Source organism: Lutra lutra, chromosome 7 (genome assembly GCF_902655055.1).
Source record: "Lutra lutra chromosome 7, mLutLut1.2, whole genome shotgun sequence".
Lineage (NCBI taxonomy): Eukaryota > Metazoa > Chordata > Mammalia > Carnivora > Mustelidae > Lutra > Lutra lutra.
The window spans coordinates 79835810-79863306 of record NC_062284.1 but is presented as its reverse complement, the minus strand read 5'-3'; the positions used below and the strand labels follow the sequence as shown (position 1 = coordinate 79863306).

Sequence of the window (27497 nt, the reverse complement as noted above, 5' to 3'; positions counted from 1 at the left end):
TACTCTACCCTATTTCCCTACTAGAATATTCCTTATTTGGAAGTTTGATATATTGGTAGGTTTTGCTTTATTATTTTTTTCTTTACCTAATCACTGGATTTGTGCTAATAGTCTATTACTACATCTAATAGAAATAATTACTGTATAAAACTTATTATTTAATTTTCTTTGAGTAAATTAATATCACTTATGAAACTTTACACAGAAATAAAGCAGATCCTTCAAAAATGTTTATGTTCAAAAGAAGCAGATTAAATAAACCAATTTTTGGTAAATAAATAAGCAATGTCTGGTACTGTGAGAAAAAAAAAGTCTACTATTAGGTTTTCATTGATACTAAACCAAACAAAAATAATTGTATTGGAGAACAGATAAAACTTTGATTTGTCTTGAAATAAAATGAAGTATTTATTTCAAATGAAATATCTCTCTCAGCATTTGAAATTTTAAACACCAAGAAGATTGAGTTCATCTCCAGTTCCATATGTTGACCAATTAATTGATATTAAGTGTTCAAATAAAAGTTTTTGCTGTTCTTTTGAGGAAAGTACTTTATACTACAGGTGCTTATAAATTAATTCCTTGGAGAATAAAACCCTCAAGGTAAAACATAATGCATGAATATTTAGTAGATAACAAATATTTAGAATGTTTAAACAAGGAAGTAAATTAGCATCAAATTAAATAAGCTGCAATGGATCTTTATCCCCACTATTGGAGAGAATTGTGTGGTATGGTGTTTCTGTTTGTTGTTGTTTGTCATCTGTTCTGACATCTCAGCTAAACTCATGAATTGAGAAGCAGACTGGGCTTATTTCCACAACATTCAGACCTTACTGTGCATTTACATTAGCTTACAATATGCTTCTTTTTTCTTTCCAAGCATGGTCATCTTTAATGTTCACACCTTAGGGCATTCTGCACAGTCACCATCCACAGTGCTGGCAACTTGTTATGGGCAGCAAGGGAGAAGAGATACTGTCAAATGCCATTTTTGAAAACTTTAATTTGTTTTTCTCTTTTTGTTGTTTATGATAACCTTCTAGAAACTTGAAAATAGAATTTCCTTCCCTGCTGTTTTTGTCATTTGTGTTTGGAAGTCCTTTTTTTTTTCCCCCAATGAAAAATAGTTATGTTGCCTTTTACTGAAAGGGAAAAAATCTCCAAAGCTATACACTTTTACTTTACTCTGTAACAAGATGTTGTCTTTTCTTTCTTACTGGATTTTTGGGTGGAATTTTTGAAAAGAAGAACTAAGGAGGCAGTGGCCAGGAGAAGCAGAGTAAGGTAATTATTAAGAGCATGGACTCCAAAGTCTTAGAACTTGGGCTCAAATGTTGGGTCAAGCAGTTTATACCAACCAAGTTTATTCCATCTCCTTGTCTCTCTGTATTCTCATCTGTAAAATGGGAATTATATAACTGTACCTACTCATACAGTTGTTATGAGGATTTATTGAGTAGATGTTTGTAAATGGTATGTGTTTGTTTAATAAAAACAAATATCCACCCCACCCTCAATCTTAACTATACTTTCTCTTTTCCTCGTGGTATGTTAGTGGAAGACAGTCCATAGCTCTCTCTTCAGAGTCCTCTTCAGAGAAGTCGGGGAACCCTAACTGAACATTTCTGCAATTTAATCTTTTCAAAAGTTGCAGTGCATCAGTTTGTCACTCATTTTTGTGCTTTGGCTTCATTGAGAGAAGGCATCATTAAAAGGCTAACTATATTTGTTCACTTCTGGACTTCTTCGTATTCATAATATGACTTTATTTTGATTTAGAAGGAACCCTACTCTATCGCTTTTTGTGGAGAACATTTAGTTTAAAATTTCACAGATGTCAGGTATATAAACTTGTAAGAAAATACATTTCCCAAGCTGTTTCTAAGAGATATAGGCTCATTCTTAACACACACACACGCGTGCGCACGCACCCCACACATTCCACACACCCAGCTGGCATAAAAGTAGGGTATGTAAATGTATGTTTAGAAAAATTAATTGAAGCCTTCAGTCCTTAAAATGTCTTTTTTTATCTAATTGTGGTTAAATTGAGTAATTTTTGAAGCCTAGTAGGTCACATTTATTTTATTCTGAAAGTAGCCGTAGAGAAAACACAATCTCTTGGACTGCCAGGACTTTGGGGACATTTTGGTATGTGGAGACCATTTTTAATAATCATAGCATTACATGAAATAGATTATTTACTGAGGACGTAATATCCTGAATGACAACTGTCTTAGTTCTGGTTGCTATAACAAGTTACCATGGAGTGGGTGGTTTAAACGCAGACATTGATGTTTCACTGTTCTGGAGGCTGGTAAGTCCATAATCAAGGTGGCAACAGATCCGGTGTCTGGTGAGAGCCCACTTCCTGGTTTGCAGATGGCCATGTTGTTATCTTGCCAGATGAGAGCAAGCAAGGGTAAGTTCTCTTGTCCCTCTTCTAAGGGCACTAATCGAAAGCTCCACCCTCATGACCTAATTACCTCTCAGAGGCCCCATCTTTTACACTGGGGATTTGAGTTTTAATATATGAATTTTGGGGATGGGAGGTGAGGACACAAACATTCAGTCCATAGCAACAGCTTTTACAGTCCACTGAAACATAAAACTGCTAGCAAAGCTAAAGAATCCCTAAGCAACCTTTTTAACACAAGGCGAAAGTCCGAGTAAATGTAAACTTCTACAGGATTATTAATGATATGGCTTGGATATATATATATATATATATATATATATATATATATATATATATTTAATAGAAAAAGAAATCACCCAAACAATTACAGTAGATAACAAAAAGAAGTTTATGTACTGGACAGTGAATGATGAGAATTTAAAAAGTGGATAACTTTCCAGATTATTTAAATGTGTTCATGGCTAACAATTTTTCTATCATTATGTTTCACAAGTTTCCTAACAATAGATGTAAGCAACAGTGAACCATATATTTTTTAAAGATTTTATTATTTATCTATTTGAGAGAAAGAGAGAGATGGTGAGAGATAGAGCATGAGCAGGATAGAGAGGGAGATGAAGGTTCCCCTCTGAGCAGGAAGCCCAAAGCTGGACTTGATCCCAGGACCCTGGGATCATGATCTGAGTTGAAGGCAGACACTTAAGAGACTGAGCCACCCAGTCACCCCAGTAAACCATATTTTTAAAAAAGAACGAGAATCAACTCTATACCAATATGGTTCTATTGTGGCACATAGTTTTTGTTTTTGGTGTGGTTTTGTTTGTTTGTTTGTTTTTAGTAGGCTGTGGTGTTAGCTCAGGGTCTCTGCCTTTCTTTCTTCCTTCTTTCTGTGCTAATTTCTATAAACTGCAGATGAAAAGCTTCCAAGGGGAGTTCTGATTAACTACTGACTTGGCTCTGTTCCATTCATTAAATTCTTCCCTTTGCCTGTACCTACGTTGAAGGTAGAAATATTTTTTTTTAAGTTAATGGAGAAATGAGTATTATTAATGTGTAGAACACTGGCACCACACAGAAACTGGTAGACATAGGAGTTTTTATAATTTCTTTAGTTTACCTGGAAATAAAAATGAGATCTGAAGTTGTGCTGTATGAGAATCACAGTCAGAGTGGTCAGTGAACTAGGAGTCCACTTTAAAGACTTCTGAAGTACATGCATTGTTAAATAGTCTGGGAAGAGCCCTGAGATGAGGAGACTATCCAGATATGAGGATGTTCCATGATACATCAGGTTGAGTTCTTAGTGAATGTTCCATTGCATAGTTCTGTAAATGGTTTCAGGCTTTCCAGTGAAGTACAACTTGGATTAATGGTTAGGTTGTTATCAATAAATTTCTCCACATTTCCTCTTTTCATATTCAGACCTCCTTTTGTACCGCAGGCTTGTATTATGTACTTGGATTTTCCTCTATCTTATGTTTCACCTCTTGCTCGCAACCATTTCCTTCTAGGGACATTTTGAAACGGAATTTCTGGAATGGAGAGGTGAAAATATGTTGGAAGGATATAAATCACGAGACCCTCAATGGTATTGATGTTAACTAGGATGTTCTAGTGGATTGGAAAGAAATAGCTAACTACCATATGTTTGATTTAGCTTAAATAATTTATATAGTTCTAATGGTAGTTTTGCCATGTCATGATTAATTATTTAATGTGATAGCACTGTGCAGTTGACTGTGATAATTTCTCTTTGATGATTAAAAGGTCATTTGATACACATTTTTAGTAGCATTTTAACTTTAAAGGTGGTAAGAAACCTCTGAAAAAGAGCTTGGAAGAAAAGCTGGGTTTTTCAGTCAGAGTGGCCGCTGATTTGAATGACACATTTTAGAAAACTAGTTTTTAAGAAACAACACAAAACACTTTGCATTGTTCATCTATGTTCAACCACACGTTTTGTCATCTTTTAGATTGGTGTTTTTTAAAATATTAGACCATCCTCTCCACTACTTACACAGTCACACAGTTCAGGTTGGCTCTTAACCTGTATTTTGCTTAGTCCTTAATATTTTTGCATCGTAGTTCATTAAATGAACTACAGTTCATTAAACGAAACTGGCTTAGTTTTGAGTGCTAAGGAATCAATGATGGACTAGAACAGAGTCACGGTTTTTGTGGAGAGTAGATACAAAGCAGTATTTGTGTCGCTGCCCGCGATGGAGGCGGCAGGGAATTGCCGAGAGGGAGCCCCGCCAGCCTGGGACCCAAGCCTACACCAAGCGGAGAGGGGTTTGAATATGCCTTTGAGAAAGTGTATCAAAGTCAGGTGTGCAGACATCAGGGGTAAGCCAGGATGGGACAGGGAGAAGCCCAGTTCCTCAGTACACTGGCCCGGTCAGGAGCCTCGGAATCCGTCCACAGGAACCTGAGCCAGCCGGGGCAAAACTAGGGCACCGCGAGCAAGGAGGCATTGATAGGCAGCCAGCGCTGCTCTCCTGCCTCGGGAGGTTTCTTAAGTGCTTTTTGTTAGACTCCCAGGCTCAAAGCTTGGCTCGATGAAGACTGGGTAATTTGCCACACCTGGCAAACGCTGACTTGAAGTTGCAGGCATGTCCACATCTGACTGGGGCTGACAGTGATGAATTATGTCGTGGTGCAGCACGATCCAGTCAAGCGAGGTCACGAGCAAAGTGCTGTCTTCTTTGTGGTTCTTTCCCTTCTCCTTCGATATTTTAACTCTGAAATAAAGCTGAAAGGGAATTTAGCTAATGGAGAGAAAAAAGCCAGGTTGGAGGAAAGTCTGTACATATCCATTCATTAATTCAGTCTTTCATTCAACAAATTTTTTTTTTGAATGCCTTAGTATGTAATTCCCCAACGTGAATGAATATTCATTTATCTTTGAAATTCAAATTCATTTTACTAATGAACAGCTCAGTGTTTTACCCAGAGGTACAGAGTTAGCAGCGGCAATATTAATTTGAATCCCAAGCCTCTTGCTTTGTGTAATCAGTTCTTCAGGTCTCTGTAAAGTCCTGGCTTGAACCAAAGGTGGGTTTATCTTGGCTATGAATGCTGTCTGACTGAGCAAGAAATAGTAATGGGATGCATAATTTATACTGAGCTGGTGCTAAGCACTTGAGAGGTCAGAATGGGAACCGGCTGCCATAGTTGATAGAAATTGCTAATGTGTTCGGCTGTGTGGTGTTGAAGGCCTCCCTTCTACTATTTTACTTAATGCTGGTTTGAGTAGAATTAGGTGCCCTTTGAGCACTCTTCATCTCTGAGGCCCCACAGACATGGCCACGCCCTTCCCCCCCCCAGGACTGTGACAAGATTGATCCCCTTTGGGCATTTGTTCACATACACAGTCTTAAAAAGCAACAAAGAATTCTCACTTGGCTCAGGTCCTTGGGAACTCAGTCTGGAGAATTCCGATTTTCCCTGTTATACTTTAGGGTTTTTTTTTAGCATTCGACAGGCAAGATGTTTTGTCTTATGTACATAAAAATTAAGTAACTGTACCAGCATCAAATATGTACTTTCAGTTGTAAATGGTACCCAAGCCAACTTTCTGGGTGCAATAACTTAACATTTTAAAGTTGATTTTTACGCGGCTTAATACACACTTATCCCCCTTTTGTGAATAAAGGCATGCTTTTGCAAAGATCACTTTGGCTTCTAGAGTATTTTTATAGTTTCTAGATTGTGTGTTTTCATTTTATTTTAAGTAGGTAAGAGAAGTTTTAATAAGAAATAGAGCTGAGCACATTTCTCTTGGTAGCATACAGTATGGTTAACATGCTGATTATAGATTTTGTATTTGACCTAGTTATTTAAGAATTGTTCTTTTGTATCATATCAAAGTCAAATTATATTCAATTTAATATTCTGAATATATCCAGGTATAGGTAGTTTTGGTAATGATGGCCTGTATGCTGTTTTTTTGTCCATTTAATAGGCCTTGGATCTTTTTAAAAAGTGAGATAATTACAATATACAGTTGTAAGAAATAATACAGAGAAATTCCTATATAGTTTACTTGGGTTCTCCCAGTGGTAACATTTTGCAAAACCGTGGTATAATATCATGACTAGGGTACTAACATTGTTGCAATCCACCTTTCCCCTGTGTTACTTAGGTTTTCCCAGTTTGTGTGTACTCTGTTGTATATTTGTATTTTGGTCTATAAAATAAAAATATGGAACACATAATGAATTTGTGTGTCATCCTTGTGCGGGAGTCACACTAATGTTTTTTGTCCAATTTTAGGACATATGCTGCAGAAGTAAGTAGAGGCCCACGGGCCTTGTTTTTTTTTTTTTTTTTTTAATGGATCAGGGCTGGCGTATAGGCCTGTGACCAGAGGATTTGGTTCAGGTTTAATGCTCTGGCTTTGCTGTCTTGAAATCCTTAGTTTTATGTTTGCATTTGTGTTTCCTAAGTGAAGTCTGATGGGATAATGGAGGCTGCCCCTGGTCCGGGACCTTCCGATTCTCTTCTGCTTTCCACTGCTTGCACCCCCGTCTCCTAGGACCTCAAAGACCTGGCCTCTTCCTTCACACTCCTGTCCCACAACTGCTGCTGCCTTTCAGTACCTAGCAGGGATGGGGTAGGCTCTAGAGCAAGAACCCAGGACATATCAGGACTGGACATTGATACAGTTGTCCCCATCCCAGAGTGTCACAACAATGCCTCAATGGGGTGAACTTCTCACCTATCCCAATTCAGGTGCCTGATATATCATTGTATAGAGAGTTTCTGTGCTCCTGGGGATGGGTTGGGGTGGTGTGCCCTGCGGAACGGAGGTCCCTGACTTGACTTCCCCTCCCGCTGGTGGAGCACTGGTCTGCCGATCGAGGGAGAAGAGACTCAATACCCAATGGGGAGGTGGCAGTTTGTGTGCACCTGGTGGCAAATGCATGCCGGTACCTCAAGTGTGCACGCACTCTGCAGGTAACCCTGTGCCTGAGGGGTCATAACACAGACCACAGATAAACAATACCATGGTAGATTGAGAGAGAGACTGCAGAGGAAAGGAAAAATCTTGGTATTTTAGTACCTTTAATGGAACTTCTCTTCTCCCTTTTGAACATAGGGCCCTGCATTTTCATTTTGCAGAGGGCCTGCAAATTATGTAGCCCGTTCTGATAGGCATAGTGTTATCTTCAGCAATCATTTACTATACACAGTGCCCACTTGTTTTCCCTGCATCATCCTATATTTGCTTCACATTTCAGTGACATAATAAGAAGATATTCAGTGAGACTGTGTGGGGACTAGAGCAGCACAAAACCCATAATGATATAAATATGTGGTGGAAAATTACAATAAAACCCTTGCATCTTCCACTTTAATTTTGCCTCAAGGAAATGGCAAAATGCCCAGCTGGCAATAACCAGTTCCAAATGAGCTGCCAAAACTGCTAGGTGCTGAAGTATACAGTTTGTTGCTCTTCCCCATTTTGGTGCTTGACTATAGGTTTTGAGGTTGGTGTTTCAAAGCCGGAGCAGGTGCCTGCCACCTGGAAGCGTTTTCTTAAGTGCCTTGCTAATATCAACACAATGAGAACTATTCAAGTGTATTTTTAAATAACACTGAAGCTGCTTTACATGTGTATACATGTCTGTTGAAATACAATCATAAATAGGCCTAAAATGTTTTCATCTGGAATTCAAAGGGATATGATTTCTGTCTTGGAACAATAAAGGATTCTTGTAAAAAGGAACATGCTGATGGAAAACATTTAGATAAAATTAAAATATTTGAAAAGTTTGTAAATGTAGGTTGAAGTACCAGCATAACAAAATTAGATCGCTTCACCTTAGAACCCTACACATGGAGGGGCCCAGTACCTATCGGGGGCAGCGGTTGCGAGGGTGAGGGGATGGTGCAGAGTAAGTACAGTTGTTGGGACACAGTTCAGTCTCAGAGGCCAAGGGACCCCTCTTGTCTGATTTGAAAGAATTAGCCTCATTTCTGTACTTGTAAATACATTTACTCATCACATCGTTTCTGGATGCTGAGAGGCAGTTCCTTGTCTCCCGGTTTTTCGTTTCCTTAAAGCTAGTGCTAGAATTTTCCATGAGCATCTCTGTATATATATTGTATTGGGGATCAGTGAATGTCAGAAGTTTCTGAGGTCAGTTTTTGTTTTAATGCTTGTCTGAACAGTCTGAACTGTGTCCCAGTGTTCATCTAACCAAACAACTACTTTGTTTATAGTTCTGCCTGACCTGAGGTATACTCTGCGTAATGCCCCGGCTGTTTTCTAGCTCAGACTACATAATTCAGACTGGGTCTAGCAACATGAAGTCGAGGCAGAGAGGGTTCCTTGAAATCTAGGATTAAAAAGAATGTACTTTCAATATTAGTTTCATATCTTATGCCCTCTCCCAACCCTATTGCTAGATCCCAAAATAAGAGCAACAATCTCAACAAGCAACCCCCCCCCCCATTTAATAGTCTTCTCTTCTCCCAACTCAGTCTTACAGAGTTGCTAATTGGAAGCAAAATATCCAAACAATCCTGTAGGAAGAAGAAAGAGACCCAGCAGGGGACACAGATAATCTGTAAATTAGGTAATTAGTATAAGAATAATCATGACTGTCATCTTTAAGTGCTTTTTCATGTATTTGGTCAAGTAAACCTTTCAAGTCTTCCTGTGGTTGGGTTGGTGACATCCACCACTTGACCTGCTTTCCTCTCCTGGGCATTTATTTGCCAAGCAGACTGGTCTTCATTCAGATATGAGTGGATGATGCCTCTGTTTTCACAGTACACTCTCTAAATCTTGTTTATCTCCAAATGTTAGTTTCATTTTCTGATTTTTCCCTTCTCTAGCTTGTTCTCATTTCTGATCTTTCCCTAACTTCTAGATTTTCCTTTCTCCTCTCTGTTGCATATCCCCCCTTCCTTGGCCACTTACAAGTCCTTGTATCACCTTGTGGTGAGTCAGACTTCTCATCAACACTAAAGCATACTCATGTTCCACAGAGTAGAGGCAGGGCTCTGGAAGGACCCTTGAGTGGCTTCACCCTGGATTCCAACATACACCAGCTTTGTGACTCTTGGCTTACTTGACTTTCCTTGCTTCCTTCTCCACATCTGGTAAATGGGGATGATTATATAGTTTCTCCCTCGTAAAGGTGCCGGGAAGATTAAATGAGTTATTCCATATCACATATTTAGAACAGGCCTGGTACGTAGTAAGTGCTTAACACATGTTAGCCATTATTATTACTTAACATATGGTTAACCGAGTTATGTGACTCTTGAGTCACCTGTTAGTGCCTTATTTTTCTGGCATCACTTATTAATATGCTAGATAACTGGGGTTCCTTGGAATACATTTGGAAAATGCTACTCCTCAGGATATGTTTAGTGTATCATTTTTCTCAACTATTCCCCAAGGAGGGTAGTTTGAGGTGAAAATTCTAGAAGTAGAATCTTATGGTCCAATCCTTCTTTTGTGAGCATCTCTCCACCAGTATGCATGCCTTTTGTGTGCCCTTTCTCCTGATGTGCTGACACCTTGCTGCCTCAGGTGCAGTCTATTGACCAGCAGTGAGGACATCACTTGGAGCTTGTAAAAAAGTAGGTCTCAGGCCCCACCCTAGATCAGCTGAATCAGAATCTGCATTTTAGCAAGATCCCCAGGTGATTCATAAGTACATTAATGTTTGAGAAGCAGTAGGCTAACATTTCTGGGTCTGGAGCATCAAAATTCTGCTCTAGGGAAATAGGAAGACATCAACCCAAATTCTGTTTTACAATACATCATATTGACTACTTCTACAAGTATAGCACTTTAAACCCTATGTGATTTCCTGGAAAACCTATATTGGCATTCTCTTGGGTGTAATTGTTATCGATTAATGTCATGATTAAAAGTGTAGCTTAGGTCTACTGGGAGCTTTAGCTCATTGAAAGGAAAAAAAAAAAAACCTACCTCATTGATTTGAAGCCCTCAGTCAGTCATTCTTACCTTTTCAGAAAACACTTCAGATAAATAGCAATAATCTTAGCAGTGAGAGATTTGTCTCAAGGGATAATCTTTCCAACAATGACTTGCATTGATTAAGTTCATTGCTTTTTAACTGTTCACTTTGTTGCTGTGGTAACTCTGTTTTAAAAATTAGGATGCATTTTCTTAGCTGGGATTGAGTGTGGGGAGGGTAGCACAAAGAAGCACATTTGGACTTCTACTACTGGTTAGATACTTGCTGACAGTCAAGTGTTCTTGATGTTTTCTGAATATTGCTTTGATAAAACAAGGTTCTGGTAAGAGGAGGCATTGGATATGTTTAAGGGATAGACAACATACAGAAGGGTCAAGCTAGTATTATGATTCTTGCTATCTCTGCCAGGTATGGAGAAAGGACCTAAGTGCTAGATTATTAGATGGAGATTATTAGATGGAGAACTTTGCTTTTTGAACAGTTTAGTTCTATAAACTGTGTGTTGTTAGGTTGTTACCTTGACTTTCACATACCTCTGTCTTTATGGGTGGGTGGAAAATTTGGAAAATCTCAAGATTTCTGTGGTAGTGGGGAGTGAAGACTTAGCTTGCTAGGTGGAATTTTGATTTACAGACCTCTAAATGGAGTGTATTTACTCATTCAGCTCCCTCACCTACCTTACTAATTCTTTGTAAAGAATTTATAAATTTATATATTTACAAATATATAAATTTACAAATTTATAAATTTATAAATATAAAGAATTTATAAATTATAAAGAAAAAATTCTTTATAATTCTTTATAATTGCAATGATAAGTATTAATTTAAAATAGAATTTACTTGAGTTTCCATAACATTTGCTGCCTCTCTGTAAGGAGAGACAGCAGAAATATAATACTGGTATTACTTGTCACCCCTACTTTGCCTTACTACAAAAGTAATCTTCCCTGGGGTGCTTGCGTGGCTCAGTTGGTTAAGCAGTCCAACCCTTGATCTCAGTTAAGGTCTAGATCTCAGGATTATAAGTTCAAGCCCTGCATTGGGCTCCATGCTGGGTATGGAAGCCTACTTAATTTTTTTTTTTTTTTTTACTAAAATGTAATTTAAATCTGTCTGTTACTTAAAATTCCCTGATGCTTCCCATCAACCCGTGAACAGAGCGTGACTCATGAAGGCAGCTTCCTGTATGTACCTGGAGTTCTCCATTGTACCTGGAGAAATACTTGGCATTTTCCTGAACACTTTATGATTTCTAAAATCTATGGACTCTGACCATCCTGGTTCTTCTGACTTACATGACATTATAGCCCCTTCTAACTTGCATGACATTATAGCCTCCCTTCTCTGCCTGGTGTCGTGGCTTTAAGACTCAACCCAACCATATCACCTCTGTGGAAGCTTCTCTAACCCCACAGGTTGTTTATCTTGCATGTTTGTACTTCTGCCATGAGATTTATCATGTTGTATTAGGGTTTTCCAGAAAAAGAAAACCAGTAAAATATGGGTGTGGGTGTGGGTGGGGATGTGTGGGGGCATGTAAAAAAAAAAGTTTCTTTCAAAGAAATGGCTTATTTGATTGTAGTGGCTCTTAAGTCTGGAATCTGAAGGGCAGACTGTCAGGATGGAAATTCTCAGGCAGGAAAGGGTACTACAATCGTGAGGGAGATTGTTGTTTTCAGGGAAACTTTTATTTTGCTCTTAAGGTCTTTTAACTTATTGGACGAGAACCACCCAGATTATTGAGGATGATCTCCTTACTTCAAGTCAACTGATTGTAGACATTAGTCACATTTGCAGAATACCTTTACAGTAACATATATATTGGTGTTTGATTTAAATAACTGGGTACTGCAGCCTAGTCAGGTGGACACATAAAACTATTCATGATACACAGCATACTGTGGTTATTTATGTACCTGTAGTTCCACCTTAGGACCGTGAGCTCCCTCAGTCATAAACAAACATTACCTTTAAGTACCTAAACATTATTTTATAGATTGCTTAAATTGTGAAATTAAAAAAAAAAAACATACTATTTCTACTATTTTTAAATTTTTTAAACTAAAGTTTCATTTTTTAAATTTTTAAAAAGGATTTTTTAAACTTATTTATTTGAGAGAGAGAGCAAGAGAGTGGCAGAGGGAGAGAGAGAAGAAAGCTCTCCACTGGGCAGGGAGCCTGATGCAGGGCTCGATCCCAGGACCCTAGAATCATGACATGAGTTGGCAGACACCCAGCCAGCTGAACCACCCAGACGCCCCATTGATTATTATTTTAAAGATTTATTTATTTATTTTAAAGAGAGAGCGAGTGCACATGAGTGAGCGGTAGAGTGGAGGGAGAGGGAGAAGCTTAAGTAGACTCCCCACTGAGCACGGAGCCTGACAAGGGGTGTCATTTCGGGCCCTGAGATCATGACCTGAGCCAAAATCAACAGTGGAACATTTAACTAACTGAGCCACCCAGGCGCCCCACTATTTCTAGCATTTAGATGTATTACTCCTTAGAAACTTAAGTCAGTTTGCTCATGACTTATAATGAAGTTCTCCACTGACACTTTGCTAATAGTTTTAAATGAAAGGAAACAGAGGAAGTAGTATATTTATTAGCAATAATTTATACATTATATATTGGTAGAAATTCATTATATGCCTTATTATTAAACTTGCAAAATATGGTTTTAACAATGAGAGGAAAAGATCTGTGGAAGAATTGAGATTCAACTTGTTTTAAAAACAAGAGCTCTGTATCATTTATGTAAATATATGCTATTTTTATTTTCACTCAGAAAAATCCTAAGTATATATAATACTAAGTACACTTGCTTAGTAAGTGTTTAGTGTCAGTTTTTTTTCCATCTTGTGTCACCACTGAAAAGGCAGTTCCCTTATTTTGATCTTATCCTTATAAGTTTTTGAAAATATAACTCAAAACTCTTTTCTATCAAACCTCTCAGGATTATTTAGTATATTTTGATGTTCCTTTTTTCTTCTTCGTATTTGTATATGTGTTTACTTTTGCTCTTCTTAAAAAACATAATGTTATGCTGTTACATAACTTTCAATCATTTTACACTAATCGTTTGTATCTCTTAATATCACTATTTAACACCTATACTTGGGTTCATTATTTAAGGCCAAATTCCAATTGTCTAACTCAGCCTCTTTGTCTTTCCTGCTACTCTATATCCACTTTTTTCCTTGCCATGTGTGTTTCTCTTAGTGGCTCTTGTTGAAATCTGAATCACTAACCGTGGAGTACATATCAGCCTTTCCAGGTTCCCCATCTTTCCCATCCAATCAGATGTTTGGTGAATTCCAATAATTGTCTTTTCCTGAGTGTTTCACCTTCGCATCCTCAGTTTTTATTTCAACAGTTGTCTTTCCAGCTTGGATTGTTATTACCTTCTATGTAGATTCTTGCGGTAAAGTTTACTGGCCAGTCACTCCCTTCTCAAAGATATCTCCTATGCTCTCAACAAGTTAATTATGCTAATATAGTTACTATTTTGATATTTACCAGCTCAAAAAAAAAATCAAAACTTGGTAGCTTCCCATTGCCAGTAAAATAAAAACAAAATGTTTTCCAATCTTGTCATTTTTACAGTGCTCCAAATGGCCAGGTCACCTTTACAGTATTCTTATTCAACCTTCCTATGTACGAACATCAAATTGGGACTATTTTAGTCAGTATGTACATTGTGTTTCCCCATCTTTCAACCTTAGCTGTGCTTTTCTCTCCATCTGGAATGGTCTACTCACAATTTCTTCCCATTAAAATACTTCCTACCATCTTTTTGCTGAAGCTACTGGGTCCTTTTCGGCCTCTAGTATACAGATACGGCTCAGAGGCCAACACTGGGGAGGAGTACAGAGAGGGCAGTCCTGCATGGCCTGTCACCTGACTGTTCATTGAGGTGCAGTTTCCGATTCTCAAATTTTAAACTCCAGAAATTTTATTTTTTCCTTCCAGCAGGAGTTGCTGTAGTTCCTAGAAGACAAACCCCTGCTAATAAAACTTATAAAAAATTTTTATGATCCAGAATGGCTGTTTACCAATTCACAGTGAGTGATGTGCTTTAATGGTGGAGAAGGTGTTGCCTCTCCATAGCAAGACACCTGCAAATCAGAAACTGGAAAGTTGCCGAATTGGCCCAGAGTTGAAACATGAGGAATTGGTTGGTTTTGAAGGATATTCCATCTAGGTTGTGTAAAAACCTCATTGCCTTATTGGGTCACCTGATAAGGCTCTTTTCCTTGGATACTTTGATATAAACAAATGGATCTTCAGGTTCTGATCCCTTATCTGTCATCCCATCTGACTGAATTACAGTTCTCCTTTACATGTTCCAATAGTGTCATTTGGAAGATGCTGCTTTGTGACCTTGTTTTAAATTTAACAACACTCTGTCTTTATCAGTTGATTTGTAAGGTAATCCAGGTCTACACAACCACATTTAGATCTATCTACAGTGGTGTCTTTGGATGGCAGATCTCATATGTCATGTGTTTGGGTTTGACCTTTCATGTTTTCAGAATGTGCCTTTTGTTAAATTTACACCAGAATTCTTAAATTGTTTTATGCATTAGATGCAGTCACTTCTGCATCTCTTTCTTAATATGTTTGTATTATGGTTATTTACAAACTGGCCTTATGAAACTCCTGCTACTTGCCAGGAATATATCAATGTCTGCCAATCAGTTTTAAAACACATACACAGGGACGCCTGGGTGGCTCAGTTGGTTAAGCAGCTGCCTTCGGCTCAGGTCATGATCCCAGCGTCCTGGGATCGAGTCCCGCATCCGGCTCCTTGCTCAGCGGGGAGCCTGCTTCTCCCTCTGCCTCTGCCTGCCATTCTGTCTGCCTGTGCTCGCTCTCTCTCCATCTCTCTCTGACAAATAAATAAAATCTTTATAAAAAATAAAAAAAAAATAAAACACATAGACACTAATAGTATAGTACTACCACTCATTGACTACCCTAAGTTCTTCATCAAATCCATACAATACTACCAAAAGTTACCTATGAGGGCGCCTGGGTGGCTCAGTGGGTTAAGCCGCTGCCTTCGGCTCAGGTCATGATCTCGGGGTCCTGGGATCGAGTCCCGCATCGGGCTCTCTGCTCAGCAGGGAGCCTGCTTTGCTTCCCTTCCTCTCTGCCTGCCTCTCTGCCTACTTGTGATCTCTCTCTGTCAAATAAGCAAAATCTTTAAAAAAAAAAAAGTTACCTATGAATACACTGGCTCCCCATTTTTGCAGATAGGTTGAAGTTAAGAGAAAAAATACACAAGTTTGTAAAATAGCTGAGATTTGAGCTTAGGACTGTTGCCTCGATTTATTCTTGTTTCTTATTTTTTATTGGTTTTCACTGGAGGCACCTTTATGGCTTAAGGTACTATGTGTGTTAGTTATATATGCCAACTTGGCTAGGCTGTCCTGTCCATTTGTTGGTTCAACACTAATCTAAATATTGCTGTGAAGGTATTTTGTAGTAGTTACATCCATAACCAATTGTTTTTAAATAATAATGTGGGTGGGCCTTATCCAATCAGTTGAAGGCTTAAGAAACAAAACTGAGAAGAAATGTCAAGAATATAGCCTTAGGGTGCATGGCTGCCTCAGTCAATAGAGCATACAACTCTTGATCTTGGTGTTGTGAGTTGAAATCGCATGTTGGGTGTAGAGAATTCCTAAAAATAAATCTTTAAAAAAATTAAAAATGCAGCATCAATTCCTGCCTGGGTTTCCAGCTTTTGCCTCTAAGCCCTGTAATTTTAGACTTGCCAGCCTCTGCACTCATGTGAGCCATTTCAGTATGTATATATACATATGCATATATGTATATATAAATACTTACACACACACACATACACACATACATGTATACACACTATTGGGTTTTGTTTCTCTGGAAACAAAGATTGATTGGCTAACTAATATGGTTTCTGACAATTAAATTGACAGAAGTATCATACAAAAAAGTGCTTATTGCATTATCTTGTATTTCCAAATTAAAATAATGTTTTAAATTTAAGATCTGTATGGCATACAGTAACATTTTAAAAATAGGTACAGTTGGTACCAGTGGTCCTAATTAGGTAGGGAGCAAATGTGGAGAAGGAAGGAGAGGAGTGAGGGATTGGATTGTTTTCCTAAAGTGACTAAAACAGAGAGTTGAAACAACCTGAAGATAGTCAAGTGATATCTGCAGGGAAAGATTTATACATTTGGCAAGGACTTTCTTTCAAGAAAATCTACCAATGACAACAGCAAAGACAAACTTGTTTTTTTCTTTTCTATTTGAAGCTGACATTTGGCTATATGCAGAGTTTATAGTGTTCACAGTTTTACGTTTGGGTTTTACACGGTACAGCAAATCATATATTCTCTTGAGACATGGTCTTCCCAAATAAGAAGGCATTGAAAAGGAAGAAGAATAGTGATTTTTAGGATTGCAGTAGAAAAGTAATTTCATTGTTAGATTCAAAGTCATATGGTCAGCCTATAGACATTGTGTTTTCTGTTTCTTTGTTTGCTATAAATCAAAGATAACCTAATAAAGCTCAAAGTCCAAAACAAAGACTTTAATTAAATAAAAATTGCACCAAATCTAGAAACAAAGTTTTAAACTAATGTGAATACTCTGCTTAATTTCTTCTGCCCCCTCCCCTCGGAATGGTATACCACAGTGAAATTGATTGGGAATACACAGTTAGTGGTAGTGATGTTCTACAAAGTCACTTCAGACACTGAATTAGCAAATACTGAACCATTCGTTGCTCCTAGGGAAATACAGTGTTAATTCCTATGAGCCTCTGGTCATATTTTTGTTTACCAATGGATACATATTCCTGCTTATGTGTGTGTTTTGTTTTAAAGACACCTTGTTTAATATATTCATGGCCAACAGTACTATAACTCATGCCTAATCTAACCCACATATTTTCTCCATAAGGCTCATCACAGCCTTCTTCCACTTGGAACACTAGACAGCACTTCACTGTTATGCTTGGGGGCCATTTTAAATAACGAAATCACCAATGAGAAGCACAAAGTACAAAAAGGGTGGCACTTACTAGACTGAGAAAAGTACACTTGTTTACCGTATGAGAGCTAAAATGAGGATGCTGAGTGTCAGCTGGGAATGTGCACATTGGGCGACTCAGAAATTTTGCCACTCTGTGAATGACCCAGAAATGTCTGAAGAGACCCTGAAAACACCGTGAATATTGATTTTGGGGTTACAAATACATGTTAGCCAGTAGGCGAATTCACAGATACAGAATCTACAAATAATGAGAATCTACTTTAAACAGCTTGGATCTTTCTGGAAGATGCATATATTTGTGAGTAAACAGTCTCGTGAGAAGCCACTCTGTGAGAGTGCAGCGCTGTCCAAGTCCTTGGGCTACCAAACATTTTATGTTCATTTGCAAGATTCTTTAATAAACATTTTTAATCTTTGCTACTACAGTATTTTAGGAAGAGAAAATAAGTTCTGTAAGTAAACAGATCTCCAAATATGGCAGTAGGCTTTCCTTAGGAAACCCTGAGCAATTTCAGGTGTTTGTTTTGAACCACTAGCATGTGTAATAAAATCCACACAAATAAACACGAAATCAAAATCCAAGCAAAGTAGTTTGTCATCTTTTCCAAAATATTAGTGGAGAAGCAGTTTGTTTTCTTTCACCAAGATTTATGAAGTCAGTTCATTAACATGTCACGTGTTTAACCATGTTAAAACAATTACTTCTTTAATTGAGGTTTTCACCTTTTGATGATTTTTATCATATTGAAATTTGCCAAGAAATTAGCAAGTCTACAACTTTGAATCTTGCAAACTGTTTATGTACGTTTAGGTTGATGCCAATCCTTCAGTTCTTTATTTGTGAAGCACTTATGTGCAAATTTCTGTGCTTAAAAGTCATGAATTAGCAACCCAGGGCTTTTCTTGGCTTCACCAGCTGCCACATCATGGAGGTACCCCAACCCAAGAAAGAGGAGAGTAAGGGAGATGCCATTTATAGGTACTGAAGCAAAATTAGAACTCAAGGGCAGAGGCAATAGATCGGCTCAACTACTGGTGAAATTGTTACAAAAAAAAGAACAAAAGATAAAAATGAAAAAGAATCAGAAATGTGGAAGATGATTTGAACATTTTATTGGCAGTGTTTCCACCACTAGACCATTGTACCCTGAAAAAAAAAAAAGAAAAAAGAAAGGGCGGTTGTTATTTCTTTATTTTGAGAAGATATTGCAAGCCACTTTTCTTAGCCATATCATAAATTAGAACGGGGGAAAATAGATTTATATTATAGCAAGAAGAATTTAGTTTTTATTGGTGGAAGGAGACCCTACCGGAGGACTTTGGTTATGAATATTTATAACTTGAAATACATATAAGAAGTAAATTAGAGAAATTAGCATTGGCAATAATTATATTCATATAGTGACACTCTGACTTGGAGAGAATTATATTAGGTAGTCAGAAAACTTAAGCCTATTGCTGCTTGAAATTATGTATATGTGGATCCTTAATGTTCTGGGCTTGAATTTGAAAGACTCACTCATCAAGATTTTTAGACACATTATATTTGCTTTTGCAAATTAGAAGCTCCAACCACAGATGCAAGTGTACATTGCCATGTGTGGAATTAATGCTTCAGACAGCTTATGAATATGTATGTGTATTTTGGTGGCGCTTCTGCTACAGAAGTCTGAAAAGCAGTGGGAAGTGGGTGTAACTGCGTGGAACTGCATATTGCTGTCAGGAAAGTGCAGTTCTCAAAGAAAAAAATTATAGGGGCAAATTTTCATTTCAGACGTGTCTTCAGAGACAAAATTTTCCAAGAGAGAAAAGCTGATATTTGTCCATTTTAATTAAATTAAAATTTCTGTTGGCATTTTCATAACATAACAACTTGGAAATGTTTTGAGGACAAGCCTGTGTATTTAAGTGTGCATACATCTTCACGATGGTTTCTGGAACGCCTTAAGTATTTTTTTTTTTTTAAAGATTTTATTTATTTATTTGTCAGAGAGAGAGAGAGAAGAGAGAGCAAGCACAGGCAGACAGAATGGCAGGCAGAGGCAGAGGGAGAAGCAGTCTCCCTGATGAGCAAGGAGCCCGATGTGGGACTCGATCCCAGGACGCTGGGATCATGACCTGAGCCGAAGGCAGCTGCTTAACTGAGCCACCCAGGCGTCCCTGGAACGCCTTAAGTATTAATACGAGGTGAGATCTGGGTGATATTTAGTTCTGTAGTTATAACTGATCCTGATTAAATGGCTCTATTACTGGTATGATTTGGTTGAGTTCAGCTTAAATTTCAGTGTAAGAGTTAGTTTCTGTATGTCCCGTGGATTTTTATATTAACCAGTGATTACCTCAAAACTGTGTTCATTTTAGCAAAGAAATGCAAAGTAAATGGTAGTGCAATTGCAATCTCTTCCACTCTATGGTCCCCAGGCCTCCGTCACAGTACCCAGGTAGAGTGGGGAGGGAGAACAGGAAGGCTAAGGTGAATAGTTGCTCCTGGTGTGATCTGGGGCATGGCTTGAGATTCCTGGGCTCAGTGGGACAAAGGGTCTGCACCATTTGTGTGTGCCCCCATGGGTAGTTTGAATTAAGTACCCACTATGGTTCTTGCAAAGTGGCCTCTTCCATAAAAGTTTCAGGTGTTCGAGAAGCCTTGTTACTTCATGTGACTAAAGCAGGATTAGATTATATTTATATGCTCTAATAGTACAATTCTGATACTTTCAGACATTAAACACTTTCTTTCAGAGTACATTTTGAACATTAAACTGGTGATAGTAACTTCACCTCTCCGGGTTTATTTTATTGAATTAAACTTACTACATTTGACCAATGAATAAATACCAAAGGAATTTTAATTCATCACTTACATAAAATTTGTTTATAAGTCATACGAATAGCCTTCTGAAAGACCACCTTGTCCAGCTTTGCTTTTTTTTTTTTTTTTTTTTTTTAACCTGTTCTGGGAATACTGATGATCAGGGGATTACTACTATCATTTATGAAAGGCAGAAGAACAATTGACTGTTGCTTTTTATATGTAGTTAGAATTACTGTACATTTTAATCATTTTGAAAATAGGACTATCCTAATTGAGGACTAAGTTTTCTAGACAAAAATATTTCTTACCATTTAGCTCACAGGTCATCATTTCTCAATGGATTTTCCTCATGAGAGCTTTTGATTGGATTAGGGGAATGTGTTATTTAGGAACTTTAAAAAGAATTAATTGTTACAAATTTTCATTTGTCTTTAAAACAACCAAGAAACCCCTCTTGCCTCTTCACCTTTCTCTAGCCATTCTTTGTTGCCCTTGGCATTGAAACTCAACAAGTCTATACTTGTACTTCTCCTTTAGGTGTCTCTTAAACATACTTCAATCAATTTAACACTGTTGTCCCCACCACTCCACCAGCAATCTGATTAGGTTCAAGAGTGACCTCCAAGTTCCTATAACCATTAGTCATTGTTTGGTCTTCATATTACCTGACTTACCTTAGAGCAGCAGAGACAGCACATCTACCTAGATGCCCATAACTCACTTGTTCCTTGCTTCCCTTTCTCTAGACCTCTTTGGGTCAGAGTACCCTAGGGATCAGTATTTGGTTCTCTTCTCTATTTGTACTTTATTATTGGAGATCTCATTCAGTCTCATGACATTAAATACCATTTATGGGCTGATGACTACTAGATTGATATCTTTATACCATAACTTTCTCCCAAACATTAGATTTTCCTATTTCACAAGTTATAGGAATTTCTGGTTCTACATCCAGAAATTTTGTATCTTCCGCCAAAAAAAAAAAAAAAAGCCATCTATAAGATGATAAATAAAGATGCAATTTAAAAACTTTGATATTGTTGTACTTAAACATTCATTTTAATTTCCCTATTCAGGAGTTGGGGAATTTACTTCAGATATACAAACTAGAATAACTCAATTCAGGAAAGCACATCATACACGTTTAAGTGATTTTTATGCATATTTGTTGATTGCTATTTCATATTTAAGGTTATTTACCTAACAAACTAATTCATGCCAACATAATATATCATGTAAACCTATTGGGAGATATCATTTAGCCAGAGAAATCATTTGCTTGCTTAGAAGTGTTACAAATATGCATATCACTGTTATTTATATATCAATAGATGAAAGAAGAGTGTAGCATTTATAATTAAGTAGGAAACACACATACTAATATGACCAGCTAACACATTTAAAACGATCTTAGTAAATTATGTTTATTTTGCTTGTCTACTTTTGTAAGAAGACAATCTACCATTAAAAAGTTGACTGTTTTAACCAAGCTCAAAGTTTAATTTTACTTAAATATGCAGTTCACAGCATATGTCATATATTGTTAGGCTTTAAAATGTCCCAAATGATAATAATGAGCATCCTAGAACATTTTGTGTTCTGCTAAGTGTCTTGAATGATTAACACCTAGAGTTTGGCAATATTCCAAATCATTATATTTATCATTCTTACCTTGTTGGTCTATTTTACTGTAATTTCCTACTGGAAACGAACTCTGATTTGAAAGCAATTTCGGACAGTTTCATTTCACCCATAAAGTCACCAAAATGTATACCCATTACTAAATTATACTGCAACTCATGTTGAAGAAAGGACAAAGATTCCAGAAATATTTATTAGAATTTATTATATGAAACTTGGGTGAGAATATAATGGGAACATCAGTTATTTAACACACAATGTTGCAAAACTGATATAAGAATATGGAGGTAGATAAACTTTTTCTATATCTCATGATTCAAAAACAGGAAGACATATTTACTATGTAAAATAGATTAAAAGTAATTAAATATATATACATAAACATTTAAAATAAAAATAGAAGAAAAACAAAAATAGACAAAAGCAGAATGGCTAAGGGGTGACATTTTTCTGGCTTTATAAAGATACTCAATAAATTTTTAAAAAATTTTATTGAATAATAATTGACATATTTAATATTATCTTAGTTTCAGGTATACAACCTAATGATTTGATGTTTATAATCATTTATAGAATAGCCACCCCAATAAGTTTAATTACCATTTGTTACCATATAAAGTTTTTATATTATTTATATTATATTATTTATATTTTATATTATACTTTTATTATTGTATATTAAAGTTTATATAGCATTGTCACCCCAGTAAGTTTAGTTACCATTTGTCACCATACAAAGTTTTTTATATGTAGAAGGGGAATGATAGAAATAGGCAAAAAAAAACCCCAAATGCAAACAAAAAAAACTCCCTAGTAATTGATAATTGATAGATTTTATTTAGTGTAAGAGGAACTTTATAGCTTTGTTTACTTCTTTACTAATTTAAACATGAAGTTGTAATAATTGTTGCATATCCATGCTTTAAAAAGGAATACAAGGGTGCCTGGGTGGCTCAGTGGGTTAAAGCCTCTGTCTTCAGCTCAGGTCATGATCCCAGGGTCCTGGGATCGAGCCCCGCATCGGGCTCTCTGCGAGCAGAAAGGCTGCTTCCCTTCCTGTTTCTCTGCTGGCCTCTCTGCCTAATTGTGATCTCTGTCTGTCAAATAAATAAATAAAATCTTTAAAAAAATAAAAAGGAATACAATAATTTTGAATACTAAAGTATATTCTACTGTATAGCATAGTGTGTATTATAAATCATGGCCCTTATTCTGTGTTAATAAAATTAAAACTTGAAAATAGCCTAAAATCATTTTTTGAAATTCTGAGCCCCTTTTTATAAAATCGGCAAGTTAACCTTGAATTACAAGTTGGATTTGAACCTAAAACATCTGTTAATATATCTACATTTTATGCCAACAAAACAAACTTCATCACTATGCACAGCAGAAATTTGCAAACTGCTAATAAGCTTGACTTAAAGTGGCCACAGTAAAAAATCTGCCTTGAGAAGAACATTTGATGTTAGTAAATTCAGAACAGAGCCCTTGAATTGCTGTGTTTAGAAAAGGTACTGTTAAGGGGCGCCTGGGTGGCTCAGTGGGTTAAGCCGCTGCCTTCGGCTCAGGTCACGATCCCAGGTCCTGGGTTCGAGCCCCACATCAGGCTTTCTGCTCAGCAGGGAGCCTGCTTCCTCCTCTCTCTCTGCCTGCCTCTCTGCCTACTTGTGATTTCTCTCTGTCAAATAAATAAATAAAATCTTTAAAAGAAAAAAAAAAAAAGAGAAAAGGTACTGTTAATAGAAAAAGAAAAAAGGAATGTAGCTTCCTTATTTCATTGTCTCTCTTTAGCTCTTCCATTAATGCAAAAGATATCTATACATGGAATAAACATAATGTTATATGTTTTAGAAAAAAATCTAATCAGATTTTACATCTCATTTTCTGTGGTGAGATAGTAGCTGTGGGTGATTTAAAATCCACTGCTTTAGTAGTGTTGCATAGTTCTGGAGACCCAAGTTCATTTTTTTCTTTCTTTTTAAGATTTTATTTATTTATTTGACAGACAGAGATCACAAGTAGGCAGAGAGGCAGGCAGAGAGAGAGAGAGGAGGAAGCAGGCTCCCTGCAGAGCAGAGAGCCCGATGTGGGGCTCAATCCCAGGACACTGGGATCATGACCTGAGCCGAAGGATCATGACTGGTGCCTCTGTTAAAGCAGAGGCTTTAACCCACTGAGCCACCTAGGTGCCCCCCAAGTTCATTTTTTAAAGCTTAAGAAATTAAAGAAACAAACAGAACCCAGAAACAGAGCAAAAGACCACACTTGTACTTGTTTGTTCCTATCTGAATCAGATATACCCACTGTTCGGGGCACCTGCTTGGCAGTCAAGTGTCTGCCTTTGGCTCAGGTCAAGATCCTAGCATCCTGGGATGGAGCCCACGTCAAGCTCCACGTCGGGCTCCCCCCTTGGTGGGGAGTCTGCTTCTCCCTCTGCCCCTGGCCCTTCGTGTGCTCTCTCTTGCTCTGTATGCACTCTCTCTCTCTCTCTCAAATAAATGAAGAGTACACCTATTTAATAAAAATAAAAAAAGAAATACCTATTGTTCATGAATATGATTTTGAAGATTGCTCCTATTTAAGTGTAAGAAACCACAAATTGTTCAAAGAAAATACTGTTTTTACCTCCCACCTTCCCATGGAACATATCGTTGTAAAGATAGTTGTGGGATTTAGGTTCATAAGTATCTTAGAACAAATTGATGCTCAATAGAGGCTTTTGTTTTCTTTAAGGAGAACATATCTCAGATTTACCTGAGCTGGGGGGAAAGGTGATTAGATGAAGTGTTTCTTGAGTTATTATGGTATGGATGGCTTTAAAATAGTTTGCTTCTTTTATTTTTCCTGAAGGCCTTTTTTCCTGCCAGCATTTTAAAGATGACTACTATATATGATATGGAATTGGGTATCTTTTTAAGTGCAATTCCATTTTCTATTCTGTAGAAACACCTACCATTTAAATAAAATTACAGTGCTCCTACAAGCAAAAAATAGTCTTTTGTTACCCTTGTATATTTATGCATATTTTGCTTTTATTTTAGCCATGAGAACTTTTTTCAGTTTTGGCAGCAATAATAATGTGCAGGTTGTCATTTCTTTCCCATGATGCAAGTGTGAAGTCTTCTAAAAGGAATCTGATTTGTAGGTGTCTGTGTATTGCCATTCTGTTCTCCTATATGTTTTTTTAATGCCTTGTATTTTACAATTAGATCACTTTTGATCCAGTGAACATTAGGGGAATGTTTGGCTTTTGAAAGCAGTGGCTTCAGATTGGTAGCACTTTAATATTGGCTGCTTTACTCAAACCTTGCTAAGTGAATTATTTTTCTTGTCTGGTTTCCATCATGTCATTGCTTTCTTCACAAGGATTGCTACATCCAGGCATTTGGGAGTTGGTAGCAAGTTTCCATAGAGATAATAAACCTTTTCTTTTTGCCTGAGTTCTTCATGGTTCTAGGTTCTGGCACTTAGGACATCTGAGCAGTTTTCCTGGCTGCTGCTGTCATTGGATGGCAAAATTATTTCCTCCCCATTTTTTTACTTACTTATAATGGTCATCACATTTTAGCATCCTGGTTGAAATTTCACAAGGCCAAGCTGTTCCAAGGGTTGACCTTGGAAACTTTAAACATTGAATAAAATTCTTCTCTACAAAGGAATCGCTCCTGAGAACATTTGAGATAAATTGATATGTGAGACATTTGTAACATTATTAATATTTGATATCTCAGTATACTAAGAAGGTCTCTATCTCAACCTCCCTAACTCCGTGTGATTACGGTACAAAATATGGACCTTCTGACCTTGTAAAAGTACTTCATTTTTATGCTATTTCAAATTCTAGTGAATGCTTGCTATTAAAACTCATTTGTTTGCTAATTTTACTGTGACTTAAATCTGTATTATAAAACCTCAATTATAATATTAAATAGCATAAGAATTTTGACATTTTAAAAATTTTATTTTTCTATATTAGAACACAATTTTGTGTTCTTTGAAGGGACTTTTTTTTTAAGATTTTATTTATTTATTTGACAAAGTCAGACACAGCAAGAGAGGAAACACAAGCAGGGGAAGTGGGAGAGGGAGAAGCAGGCAACCCGATGCGGGGCTGGATCCCAGGACTCTGGGATCATGACCTGAGCCAAAGGCAGACACGTAACAACTGAGCCACCCAGGCACCCCTGAAGGGACTTTTTATAATTTATCTAATTGGGAGAAAAATATAGGCAGAGCTTCACTTTTCTGATTTATGACATGAAGATGATATGTATGTTTCATAGACTTAAACCAGGTACAGTTTTGGAATGGCAAAAATTAACATGATTTATTGTGCTCAGTGTTGGTGAGGATGTGAAGGAACTGGAACACTGCTACTGGAAATATCAAATGGTATAATCACCTTGGAAAACAATTTAGCAGTTTCTTAAAAAGCTAAACAAATACTTAGCATATATTCTAGCTATTCCATTCCTGGGTATTTACCTAAGAGAAATTTACTGTACCTTGGTATGGTGTGTCGTACCAAGAATTATGTGCAAATACCAATAGTAGCTTTGTTTGCAGTAGCCTCAAACTAAAAATAACCCAACTGTTCAACATGTGAATGTATCAACAAACTGTTGTATATCCATATCCATATGATGGAATAATACTTAGCAAGAAAAAGGAGTGGAGTATTCATATATGGTACAACATGAAAGGATCTCAAAGTAATTATACTGATTGAAAGGTGATACACCCCAAAAATACATAATGTATGATCCCATTTATAGAAATTTCCAGAAAGTGCAATCTAATCCATAGTGCAGAAGAACAGATCAGTGATTGCCTGGAATCAGAGGGTGAGAAGGACCTGAGAGAAGGACAACAAAGGAGCCGTTGGGAAGTGATGTGTTTTTATCTATTTTGGTCAGTTTGGGCTGCTCTAACAGAATACCATTGACTGGGTGGCTAAAAGCCTTAGAAATTTATTTCATAGAGTTCTGGGGGCTTGAAAATTTGAGATCATGGTGTCAGCTTGTTCAGGTTCTGGTGAGGACCCTTTTCCTGGCTTGGAGATACCACCTTTTCACTGTATCCACATATGGTACAGAGAGAGAGAGACAGAGACAGAGAGATACCATCTCTCTCATGTCTTTTCTTATAAGGGCACCTATCCCATTCATGAGGTATGTAAATCAAGTAAGTAAGTAAATAATAAGAAGAAGAAGTAAATACAGTAGCAGGTCATGGGATCTTCAAGTGACCGCTGAATCTGGGGTTCACTGAGATGGCCGGACTGAAGAGGAGCTGACTGAGGACTGTGGAGAGAAGCAGAAGGGTAGAACTAGACAGTTTTAATGACTTCATGCAAACTGGAGAAACAAGAGACCCAATTATGACTGGAGTTGCTGTACTCACCACTACCCCTTCTGTGTCTTGCAAGGAGCATGGCAACATCCATTCAGATCTCAAATAATGTATTAGAGTAGGAGAACCAGAAGTGGGTTTAAGCATACACTTTAAGCCTCTGATGAGCAGATTCTGTGACAAAGTCATGATAACAACAGTGAGACAGCAACAAACTCTCTGGTCCTTTGTTGTTATTCCTGAAACAATAGATGACC

The 27497-nt window shown here is 37.3% G+C and overlaps 1 protein-coding gene and 1 pseudogene across 2 annotated transcripts in view; one reads left to right on the top strand and one right to left on the bottom strand.

Moving 5' to 3' along the window:
• The window catches only part of PRKD1 (protein kinase D1), a 330955-nt gene that overhangs the window by 104311 nt on the left and 199147 nt on the right, over positions 1-27497 (top strand). The window lies entirely within an intron of this gene.
• LOC125105818 (uncharacterized) lies at positions 6621-6717 on the bottom strand (annotated as a pseudogene).